The sequence below is a fragment of the Coenobita brevimanus genome, chromosome 104 (assembly GCF_032717465.1).
Source record: "Coenobita brevimanus isolate Jiangsu-jjx chromosome 104, ASM3271746v2, whole genome shotgun sequence".
NCBI classification, from domain to species: domain Eukaryota; kingdom Metazoa; phylum Arthropoda; class Malacostraca; order Decapoda; family Coenobitidae; genus Coenobita; species Coenobita brevimanus.
Genome location: NC_137057.1, coordinates 380091 through 392115, shown reverse-complemented (window position 1 = coordinate 392115; position 12025 = coordinate 380091). Strand labels below are relative to the sequence as shown.

General features: G+C 40.1%; 1 pseudogene; it reads right to left on the bottom strand.

Moving 5' to 3' along the window:
* Positions 1 to 10954: 10954 nt before the first annotated feature.
* LOC145416136 (5S ribosomal RNA) lies at positions 10955 to 11073 on the bottom strand (annotated as a pseudogene).
* Between the last annotated feature and the right edge of the window lie 952 nt (positions 11074 to 12025).

Genomic DNA, 12025 nt, shown 5'->3' with positions numbered 1-12025 from the left:
TAAAATTACTTTTCTCTCGTAGAATATTGGAGACATTATATGAAGGGATTTTAAATTAACATAATGTGATCACTATTATATCCCTTGCTTCGATGTGCCTTGAACTCTCCAAATATATAAATCAGACTGACCCACCGTAATTATTATCACCAACATTATTCCATATGGTGAGGATATAGGAATCGCCCTTGTCCGTCCGTCTGTCCGTCTCTCCGTCCGAGTCTGTATCTTGGAAACTACCAGGTGGATTGGCTTCACATCACACAGAAAGACAGAATATGTGTCGTAGTTGATGCCTGTACATGTAAGATAGTCATATTGTCTGTACTTTACGAGCTATGGCCATATGAGGAAAAATCTGTCTGTCCCTCTAACTGTCTTTCCGTCTGAGCCTGTATCTCCGAAACTACCAGGTTGATTGACTTCACCTCACACAGAAAGATAGCGTATGTGTCGTAGATGATGCCCGTATATTCAAAATTGCCATATTGTCTGTACTTTACGAGCTATGAGCATACAAGGAAAAACTGTTCCTATAAACTGGCTGTGACAACTGGAGATTTCCATCCAACCTGCACAAGTAATCTGGAGATGAAACTTGGCAGACCGATTTCTAGGAGTTTATTATTATCATTTTTATTATTATTATTATTATTATTATTATTATTATTATATTTTTGTTATAATTATTATTACTATTGTTGTTGTCGTTATTATTATTATTATTATTGTTATTATTATTATTATTATTATTATTATTATCATTATTATTATCATCATCATTATTATTATTACCCCCACCATTAGTGAATGAGTCCTAGTTTATGCCCCTGTATATGAAATTGCCATACTTATTAGTGCATATCTATATATTCTTTACCACATGGTGCGGACACGTCTTTGGTAAAGGCTTGCTATGGTCGTAAATTAAATAATTTTGGCCTCAATCGGACTTCTAAGAGGGTCGAACAAACACAGTTTCAGTATACTGGTGAATTTCATGCAAAGGTGTGCTGTTTCTCTCCAGTTGTACCTCATATTGATATTAACATGATAAAGGATCAGTGGTCTACACTCTCATTTACCTGAGTCTTTGCCACATAAATTCAGTGTTAGTAACATGCAAGGGATGGTGGTGTTGGTGTGGTGAAAGTGAGGGTGTGGGTAAGGGTGTAGAGAGAATAAATATGTAGTACTTGGGGGTGAGTGAGTGTGAGACTGTCTTACCCTTCTGACCGCCTCCACTGCCTGGTCCAGTCCTGTGGTGGTGCCGTTAGCCCCCGCCACCTGCACCAAGGCCACGCCCCACCACACACCACCCACCCGCAGCCACGGTGGGTGTTAGCGCCGAAGCGGTGACATGTGGAGGTGTGCGGTATGTAGGAGGACTACTGGGCCTTGAAAGCAGGCTGTGAAGCCTATGCCAAGAGTCGGACGCATTAAAAAAAAAAAAAAAAAAAAAATGTACTTTTCTTTCACTGGGCTGGATTCTCAGTGGTTTAGTTTCGATAATGCTTCTGTTTCATTGATATATATTGCTTAGTACAACCTCCTATAGTTTCTTGTATTACTGATGCAAAGTAAGTCCATATTAAAAAGAAGAGCATAACACCATCACGATCATCGTCAGCATGATTATGATCATTATTATTATGAACATCATGATCATTCCTTGATCTAATCATGAGGTGCTGTATGATCCATAAAAAAGGAAAATGAAAGCACGAAAATGGTAAAATATCAAGAGCGTATCCACCGACACAGGTCACACTGTCGTCCATCCACCGTTCAGCCCTGAAGAATCCCGGCTCCACAATACACACACACACACACACACACACACACACACACACACAAATATATATATATATATATATATATATATATATATATATATATATATATATATATATATATATTATATGGTTTTACGCCAGGTATCCCCGAAGGGCTAAGGCGTTGCCTCTCGGTAGAGGACTTTAAGACTAGAGCGTGTAGCATTTTATGACCGGATATCCTCCGTGATATCTACCAATGACCCTTGGGTGGATTCGATTCTCCGACCCTTCGTCTAGAGCGGAGCGCTCTAACCCACTGAGCCACGGTTGATATATATATATATATATATATATATATATATATATATATATATATATATATATATATTTGTCTGTGTGTGTGTGTGTGTGTGTGTGTGTGTGTGTGTGTGTGTTTAAATAACAGAACAGAGGAAGGAAAAACAAATGAAAAAAAAATAATCCATACACCAGATTACTGGTGTCCTCTGTTCATAAAATATCTGTAACAGTTAGACTTGAATAGCTGTGGGTTGAAGTTTGGAGGGAAACAACTCTGGGGAAGCGAGTTCCAGAGAGATGCAGTTCGGGGAATGAAAGAATTCTGATGAGCAGAAGTTCTGCAATATGGCTGAGTGACATTCCAGTCATGAGCGCTTCCAGATGCCCGTGTAGCACGAGGGAAGGCATGGAGAGGTGGCACCATGGACGCAACTTCGTCCGAGCATTTGCCATAAAAATATCTGTAAAATAATGCAAGGGAGGCAACATTCCTTCTTACTTGCAGGGGAGGTAGTTTATTTGTAATGGCAGGGTTGTTAATAATTCTAACAGCTTTGTTCTGAATTTTGTCTAGTTGTTTTAATGCAACCTCTCCACATCCATTCCACAAGGGTGAGCAATATTCAAGCTGAGAGCGCACATGACTCTTATAAATTATAGAAGTTACGGACTCTGTACATTAATCCAAGTTTCTTTGAGGCGGTTTTAGCAAGTGATCTAACATGAGAGGTCCAGCTGAGGGCATTGTTAAGTGAGACGCCGAGAATTTCAATACTTTTGGAGATGGGTGTATTAGTAGTACTGAAGGTAAAATACAAATATGGCAATATCTGTCTACTAGTAAATTGTATATATATATATATATATATATATATATATATATATATATATATATATATATATATATATATATATATATATAGTTTTACTAGCATTAAATGAGGCAAGGTTGTTTTGTCTCCATTCATTGATCGTAGATAGGTCTTGATTTATGGAGATGGCTGTACTGAGTTGAGAGGTAGAGATATTAGACTTTGTAAATGGGTGTCTGAGTGTGAATGAACTATGTAGTGTTGAGTCATCTGCATATGAGTGGATGGGATTGTGGGTGACAGATAAGAGATCATCAATATGAACCAGGAACAGGGTTGGGGCCAGAACTGATCCTTGCGGCACGCCGGCGTTTATCGAGTGGAAATTGGAATATACATCATCTACTTTTACTCTTATTTTCCTGTCACTGAGATATGAGGAAATCAAAGGAACAAAGGACGTTAGTCCATAGCAAGGGAGTTTGGACAGAAGGGAGCGGTGCCATACTCTATCAAAAGCTTTAGAAATACCAAGAGCTACTGCATGAGTTTCTCCATATAGGTCAATTGATTGATGGATGGTATGAGTTAGGAGATTGAGTATGTCAATGGTGGATCTTTCGTGGCGAGAACCGTATTGTATATCACTAATTAAGTTGTTGGATTCAAGATGTTTAACAATGTGCTTGTTAATTATGTTTCAAATACCTTACCAAGAGAAGATGTGACTGCTATTGGTCTGTAATCAGAGGAGTCAGAGGAACTTCCTTTCTTCGGAATTGGGTGGATATTGGCTTCTTTCCATGAATTTGGGAACGAAGTACGAATGCATAGTCTCAGTAGTTTGCTAGAACCGAGGCAAGTTCAGGGGAACACTTTTTCCAAACAATTGATGGAATTCCATCTGGGCCTGGAGCTTTGCTGGTAGGTAAATTGTCTAGGATGGATTTTACGTATCTTGTCTGTATTTTAAGAGGAACAAATTCGAGAGAGTCAAGTTCTAGTACTGGGACATTCTGGCTGGCATCGTCTATGGTAGAATTTCTGGCAAATGTACTGGCAAAAATATCTGCTTTCTCTTGTGGGTCATTTGTAATGTTGCCATCTGAAGATTTTAGTGGGGGAATGGAAAATGACTTGTTAAAGTTATTATTGAAAGAATTAAGAGTTGACCAGAATATTCTATTGTCATTTGGGTTGTTAAGTAGTTCTGATGCTTGCTTTTGAAGAAGTTTGATTTAGCTAGATTTAATACAGCTTTTGCATGATTTCTAGCAATTTTTAATTGAGAGAGTGATTCAGATGTTTTTTATTTTATGTAAGAGTTATATGCTAATGACTTTTGGGCTGTTGCTCTGACACAGTTGCCATCAGACCATTTTGGAGAGTTCGATTTTTTAGTGAACTGTTGACTTGGTATGAATAAATCCATACCAGCTAGTATTAAGTCGCAAATGTTGGACTGGGTGGAATTTGGATCACTAGAGAAGAGCGACTGCCATGGAATGTCAGCAAGATAATTTCTAAATCCATCCCAATCTGCCCTGTCAAAGTGCCATCGGTTCAGAACGGGGAGGTGTGGGGGGGTTAATTAATGAGGCTTTGATGAGATTGTGGTCAGAGGATCCAAGTGGTGACAGTACCTCTATCCTGTATTGATCTGGATTATTTGTCAAGAATAAATCCAAGAGATGGGCATTATGGTCGGGATTATCAGGTATTCTGGTTGGTTGCTTTACCAAGTGGGTGAGATTAAACGATTCTGCAAACAGCTTGCACTCTAGACCAGCGTCGTCAGTCCTGGCAGAATGCAATAACCATTCAACATTATGTACAGTATGTTAAAATTACCCAAGATGGTAATTTCGGTGTTAAGGGCAAGGTTAAGGTTACTCAACTGTGTGGATATGGAATCAAATACACTGGGTTCAGAAGAAGCATTGGGGAAGCGATAAACTACACAAATATATTTGGTAATATTTTGACAATTTAGTTTATATAATGAGTAATCAAGACTGGATAAAGTGAAGTTTAAAATAGTGTCAACAGCATATTGGGATTTCATATAACAACAGGTGCCGCCCTTGTTGCGGATGTTTGTGAGGAGATGGTAACCGGGAAAACAAAATGGGGATATCAGAAGAGGGTGAGATTTGTGGTTCTGTGTGTGTGTGTGTGTAATTCACCGAGTCGGTCAGGATCACTTGATGGTCGTGATCGTCAGCTTTTTACCCTCCCGGAAGGGAGCTGAGAGCTCATATAGTCCGATCTAAGGGCAAGGCTGTGACCTTCACACACGCACACACCCGTCCCCTTGCTCAAGGGGGACAGTAACCACCCACTTCGTCAGTGAAACTTTTCGCAACCTGAGCGAGGCGCGAACTCCCGTCCACCGGTTGGCAAGCGAGAGCGTTACCACTGCACCAGCGAGAGGTGTGTGTGTGTGTGTGTGTGTGTGTGTGTGTGTGTGTGTGTTCTTTAGACAAGGGTGATTAAAAAATATATATATATATATCGCATCTACTGCATTTATGATCTTCCAAATACCATCAGTTTTCCTAATGGCTAACTTCTGCTCCTGGTTTAATACTACTATACTTCTACCAGAAGGCATTAATAAGACACGTGGAGAAGGTTATTTCCTGTATTCACGACGTACATTATCAAGTGACTGAGAGTAATGGGAAAAGAAGAAGATATATGCACTTGATGTGGATCAGGAAATCAGGTAAACAACTAGTAGGAAATGAGATGAAGGGGAGACTATGCGGGGGGAGAGGAAGATGTTGTAATCACCCAATGGGAATCGGGGGAATATGAAGGATGTCATCACTCCGCCCCAGACTTCGTATCGGAGAGGCAGGTTTGAGTGATAGGATGGTCGCGAATTCTTTTTTGTCTGTACAGTAGGTTCATCCTGTTGGCCTACCCTTGATGAGGAGGGTTTGTAAAATCTGTAGGCGCCTCGTATCTGGTGCCCGCCTATATGGCCTGTGTGTTGTCTTCCATCATTTTTCAGGTCACATGGGTATTGTGGCAGTGACTTGTGTGTTTTGGGGGTACAATTCTGCAAGTGGAGTGTTATTCTTCGGCTATGCTTTGGTGTTGAATATCCTATGTATTAAGAAGGGAGGGATTCACACTTCCCTGGTTTGCAAGGGTTTCTTACACAAGATGACCCTTTTGCAGGTTTAATGTTTATAATGTCGGGCCATTTTCCAAAAGTATGTTAGAAGTTTTCTTGTTTTTATAATAAATGACGAAGTCGAGGGTGTCTTCTGGCCTGAAGGCTTCACAGATCTGGGGCCGGATACTCAAAACGTTTAACGGCGCCTTTTGTGCCAAAGTCGTCATTACACATCGCCTTTTCGTGAAATTCGCATACTCAAAACCTCGGCTGGGAGCGGCCATATTGGAAAACATGGCTCGTTACCGCCTTATGGGACCGGTAGGGTCGGGGGAGCCCTAGCGATCAAAAGGCGCCTTTCCTGGACAACAACAACAAGTCGTGGATGATGCGTGTGGTGCTCTTCGCTCGTATTTAGATGAATTACTGCCTCATTACCTTATTTGGAGTGGAATGGTTTGCGTTAAAAGTAGTTACTGGGTAGCAAGATATCATATTCTAGTAATAATGACGTAACTGGGAAATATGTGTGGTATGTGGCTGTAGTAAACTCGGCAGTAGAGCCACATACTGTTTAATGCTGTTTCTTCAATACATTTAGCCATAATTCACGCTGCGTTTGCTCAGTGCATATAGGTATTTATATTCGGAAATATATTAACAGTTCAGTGTGATTTCTGGTGGATAAGTCGCTCCTAGCATAAGCCTAACCCACCAGCTTAGGCTAAAGGTAATGCAGTACTTCAGTTAATCGTATTTGGGTATATTCAGTTTTCATCCTAATAGTTACTGATCCAAAGTAAGTCAGGTTGCCTGTTTGCAGGTAAATTTTTTTATTCCAGGAATGGTTGAAAAATGTAATTTTATGAAAACCCTAGTCAGTTTGTGAAATGGATTACTGTAGGTTGGGCTGACAATGGTTATATTAATATAAAAGAAGGTTCTAGTTAGGTGAGGTTAAATTACAATATTTAAGAAGGGTTAGGGTAGGTAATATTAATGTTAGGTTTGGTTAGTATAGGTTTGTTTAATAAAAGTTATGACTAGGTTATGGTACGTTGCACAAAGCATAATCTAAATTAATCTAATCTAATCCAACCAAACAATATTTAACCAAACCAGACTGAAATCTAACCAAAATCATCCTGGTCTAAAAATCCATTTAACAACTATTGATTTCATAAAATGACTATTTTCACAGATTTCCTGTAACATTATAGGTTATAACCTCCTATTTTTTCTTCCTGTGGTTGCTAAGTGAGTACTGTGAAGTATGTGCTTAGGAATGAAGATTATGGCAGTTTAACTTTGGTTTAGGTAGCACGTTTTTTTTTTTTTTTTTTTTTTTTTTTTATTTGGTCAATCACCTTTCCCCCACAATATCTCTTGAGCATTAAACCAAATCCTCATTATGTTAAGGGTATGACACCTAACCTGGAGGTGCAAAGGCCCAATACAACAATATGCAGCAGCGGAAAACCCACCCACGACGGGTTTCCCCACAATTATGCTTTGAATACGGTAGGTTAGATTTGGATAGCAAAGGTTACGATAGGTTAGGCCAGTTTAGGATATTGGTAGGTTAGAAGAAGGTTTGTTGTCCAAAACTACAAATTTATCCCCTCAGATTTCCTCCTATGTTATACCAAATGAACTCAACCTAAACTAACTAAGCCTAATTATTCTAAATCAATTATGACAGGAAAGATATAGCTTTACGGGAATGTTGTGCATGTGATGAGACATATCTGCTGTTGTAGTTGGGCCTATACGCTACAAGACGGACAAAATCAAGGAAAATTTGGCCTGAAAATGAAGTACACTAATACTGGTGTTTCTCCCATCTTTAACCTAATTTCTCTCCCTGGGATAGCAGCTGTTGTTCCACCAGTGGGTCTAGGAAATGAAATAGCAACTATTTTTCTGGCTTAGAGAAGAGGAATACTGGCCAGATAAATACCTTTTATATATACTTGTTTCAGGGGATATGTTTAACCAGTGATTTTATGAAATCCATAGGGAATTCATGAAATGAGTTCAAATTAGGATGGCCTAATTAGGGTTAGGATAAATTAGGCTGCAGTTAGGTTAGGCTAGGATAGTTGAGGCTAAGTTTAGGTCAGGTTACCTTGGGCTGTGATTAGGTTAAGTTGGGATAATCGATGTTAAGGTTAGTCAGGTAAGGTTAAGCTAAATTTAATATAGAAAGATGCTAAGTTTTTAATCGTTCATTTAAATTAACCTAACCTAACTAACCTAGCCTAACCTAAACTTAACTGACTGTAGATTGTCCCAGCCTAACTTAACCGCAGTCTAAGGTAACCTAATCTTTATCAACCCATCCTAATTTAAACTATTTTAATTGCATAATTTCTTAAAGGATTCCATAAAATCACAGGTTACGCAAAGTCCAAATATATATATATATATATATATATATATATATATATATATATATATATATTCTATCTATCTATCTATCTATCTATTGCCAGACGCCTCAATCCCGTTTGGGGTGGCCACAGACAAATCGCCTCCAAGTCGCCCTGTCCCCCGCCATTTCACTGCCCTGCTCCCAATTCACACCCCCCTCTCTCATATACCTCTCCACCCCATCCCTCCATCTCATCCTCGGCCTCCCCCTCCCTCTTCCCCCCTCCACCTCACTCACATACACTCTCTTCGTCAGTCTTTCACCCCCCATCCTCTCCACACGGCCAAACCACCTCAGTGTGTTCCTCATAACGCTTCCTATCACATCCACATCCACACCACAACGCTCCTTTATATCCTCATTCATCAGCCTGTCTCTCCATGTGGCTCCACAGGCTCCTCTTAAATAACTCATTTCCACTGCTCTCACTCTTGACTTGTGTCCTTCCAACAACGTCCAAGCTTCACTTCCGTACGATAGAGTTGGTATCACAATACTGTCATGTAGTAACGTTTTCACTTCCATGCTCACTTCCCTGTTTCCTATAACTGCTTTCAAAGAACCAGCAACCTTTCTTCCCTGCTGTACCCTTTCAAGCACTTCACCCTCCAAACCTCCATACTTACTCATCACACTACCCAAGTACTTAAACGTATTCACATTTTCCAATTCCTCACCATCCAACCTCGCTGTACATTCACTGACTTCACCTCTCTCAAAGACCATCACTTTACCCTTCCCTACATTCACCTTTAGATTCCGTTTCTTACACACTCTCCCAAACTCATCCACCAAGCCTTGCAGCTCCCCTTCGTCTTCACTCAACAACACAGTATCATCTGCAAACAACAGTACAGGGAGTTTCCAAACACTATCCTCTCTCACCAGGGCCACTCCAACATCCACCACCCTACCTTGTACCTCTTTTATTACCCCATCCATGTACAGATTGAACAACCATGGAGACATGGCACATCCCTGTTTCAACCACACTTTCAAAGAGAATAATTCACTTAGTTCACCATCCACACGCACTGCAGCCTTCGCGCCATCGTACATACTCTTCACAGCATTCAACATCTTCCCATCTACTCCATATATTCTTAACAGTTTCCACAATCCTTGTCTAGAGAGAGAGAGATAGAGAGAGAGAGAGAGAGAGAGAGATATGTATAATGTGTGCACTAAATATTTATGGAAGGTGTTACTGAAGGTGCTGTAGACATGAATAAACCGTATCTTTATTTTGGGCAGTGAGTTATAGGTCCTTCATAAAACTTTGAAGTTAGTGCGACTGAATCTCATGTTATGGTTTTTCACCATTCTCACAAAATATCACAACGAAAACGGAAATATGTCGGGACTACTGTGTTTCATCCTCACTAATTTCATGTTTTGTTTACGTCCGTCAGCTGAGAGGAAATGCTGCTTTGCGATTAGCAGACACTTCCTAAGAGTATTTTTATAACGCTCCTGTGATTGGCTGGGGTATCAAATGTCGCCTTCTGAGGGAAAGTTGCCTTTCCACGGAATGGCACACCAAAGGCGCCTGTAAAATTGTTTGAGTATGGGAGTCGGGTGTGTCCCCAACGGCGCCTTTGACCTGCCGTACAAAAAGGCTCCGTTCTTCAACTGGCGTTGTGGTAAAAGGCTCGTTTTGAGTATCCGGCCCCTGGGGCCAGATACTCAAAACGTTTAACGGCGCCTTTTGTGCCAAAGGCGCCATTACACATAGCCTTATCGTGAAAGGCGCATACTCAAAACCTCGGCTGTGCGCGACCATATTGGAAAACATGGCTCGTTAGCGCCTTATGGGACCTGCAGGGTCGGGGGAGCCCTAGCGATCAAAAGGCGCCTTTCCTGGACAACAGCAACAACTCGTGGATGATGTGTGTGGTGCTCTTCGCTCGTATTTAGATGAATTACTGCCTCATTACCTTATTTGGAGTGGAATGGTTTGCGTCAAAACTAGTTACTGGGTAGCAAGATATCATATGCTAGTAATAATGACGTAACTGGGAAATATGTGTCGTATGTGGATGTAGTCAACTCGGCGGTAGAGCCACATACTGTTTAATGCTGTTTCTTCAATACATTTAGCCATAATTCATGCTGCACCAACGTGTCTCTAATATGACAGTTTGCTCAATGCAAACAGGTGTTTATATTCACCATTATATTAACAGTTCAGTGTCATCTCATTTGAATCAGTCGCTCCTAGCGTAAGCCTAACCCACCAGCTTCAGCTAGAGTATTGCAGTACTTCAGTTAATAGTATTTGGATATATTCAGTTTTCACCCTAATAGTTACTAATTGAAGTAAGTCAGGTTGTCTGTTTGTGGGTAAATTTTATATTCCAGGAAATGTGTGGAAAATGTTTTCATTCATTCATTGCCAGACGCCATGTATCCCAAACGGGGTGGTCAAGGCTTAGAGTTAATTGTTTTACAGGGAGGGGCACTATTCCTCCACCAACCCCACTTGACACGTAGGAGAACGTTATGCCAACAGCATCTGGTGTTCCCAGGCGGTCACCCATCCAAGTACTAACTAGACCCAACGTTGCTTAACTTCGCTGATCGGACGGGAAGCGGTGTACTCAACGTGGTATAATTTTATGAAAACCCGAATCAGTCTGTGAAATGGATTTTAACTTAGGCTGGGTTGATCATGGTTATATTAGTACACATGAAGGTTGTAGTTAGGTGAGCTTAAATTTCAATATTTAAGAAGGGTTAGGTTAGGTAATGTTAATGATAGGTTTGGTCTGTATAGGTTTGTTTAGTAAAAGTTATGACTAGGTTACGGTAAGTTGCACAAAGCATAATCTAAATTAATCTAATCTAATCTAACCTAACCATATATAACCAAACCTGACCTGACTTTAACTGAAATATAACCAAAATCATCCTGGTCTAAAAATCCTTTTCACAGATTGACTAGTGATTTCATAAAATGACAATTTTCACAGATTTCCTGTAACGTTTTAGGCTATAACCTCCTATTTTTTGTTCCTGTGGTTGCTAAGTGAGTACTGTAAAGTATGTGGTTAGGAATGAAGATTATGGCAGTCTAACTTTGGTTTGGCTAGCACAAGTGTTTTCTTTCTTTCTAATAATTACGCTTTGATTACGGTAGGTTAGATTTGGATAGCAAAGGTTACGATAGGTTAGGCCAGTTCAGGATATTGGTAGGTTATATTAAGGTTTGTTGTCCAAAACTACAAATTTATCCCCTCACATTTCCTCCTATGTTATACCAAATGAACTCAACCTAAACTAACTAAGCCTAATTATTCTACATCAATTATGACAGGAAAGATATAGCTTTACGGGAATGTTGTGCATGTGATGAGACATATCTGCTGTTGTAGTTGGGCCTATACGCTACAAGACGGACAAAATCAATGAAAATTTGGCCCGAAAATGAAGTACACTAATACTGGTGTTTCTCCCATCTTTAACCTAATTTCTCTCCCTGGGATGGCAGCTGTTGTTCCACCAGTGGGTCTAGGAAATGAAATACTGTAACAACTACTTTTCTGGCTTAGAGAAGAGAAATACTGGCCAGATA